The sequence below is a fragment of the Diaphorina citri genome, unplaced genomic scaffold (genome assembly GCF_000475195.1).
Source record: "Diaphorina citri unplaced genomic scaffold, Diaci psyllid genome assembly version 1.1 scaffold27598, whole genome shotgun sequence".
Classification (NCBI taxonomy): Eukaryota; Metazoa; Arthropoda; class Insecta; order Hemiptera; family Psyllidae; genus Diaphorina; species Diaphorina citri.
In genome coordinates this window covers 1-723 of record NW_007404936.1, presented here as the reverse complement: position 1 = coordinate 723, position 723 = coordinate 1, and the positions used below count along the sequence as shown (strand labels likewise).

Here is a 723-nt window from a genome sequence, read left to right as displayed (position 1 = left end):
GCAGGTTACTGACAAATAATGGCCAATGGATAACTACAAGGTGAAATAAATGTCCACTAGTAGGTACAAGGAAAAAAACTGAACTGAAAAGTTTCATGTACCTACCTACATAATTACCTACATGTACTTATTAGGTCTACCCCCTTTCTTATCAGATAACATTTGATTCTAATATCAGACAACTTATCAGATAACCCCTTTCTTATTATCAGATAACAGATACAGTATACCCAATTACCCACCACATCATGCACTTACCTACTTATCAGATAGCAGAGACTTCCCAGTCTTAGGCAACAGTATAAATAAGGTACCTATACTAACATTATGTAACTTGTAGGAACGTACCTACTTACCTAACGGAGTACATGTAGGTCTACCCCCTTACTTATCAGATAACATCAGATCATAACCCCTCTGTTATCAGATAACCCCTTTCTTATCATTTCTAATTACCTACATGTACTTATTAGGTCTACCCCCTTTCTTATCAGATAACATCAGATCATAACCCCTCTGTTATCAGATAACCCCTTTCTTATCATTTCTAATTACCTACATGTACTTATTAGGTCTACCCCCTTTCTTATCAGATAACATTTGATTCTAATATCAGACAACTTATCAGATAACCCCTTTCTTATAATCAGATAACAGATACAGTATACCCAATTACCCACCACATCATGCACTTACCTAATTATCAGATAGCAGAGACTTCCC

The 723-nt window shown here is 35.8% G+C and overlaps 1 long non-coding RNA gene across 1 annotated transcript; it reads right to left on the bottom strand.

Moving 5' to 3' along the window:
- Nucleotides 1-30: 30 nt before the first annotated feature.
- LOC108254262 lies at nucleotides 31-717 on the bottom strand. The gene is made up of 2 exons (XR_003395369.1): nucleotides 556-717; nucleotides 31-117 (listed from the first exon to the last, which is right to left on the bottom strand). It is a non-coding gene; the product is annotated as an uncharacterized LOC108254262 (long non-coding RNA).
- Between the last annotated feature and the right edge of the window lie 6 nt (nucleotides 718-723).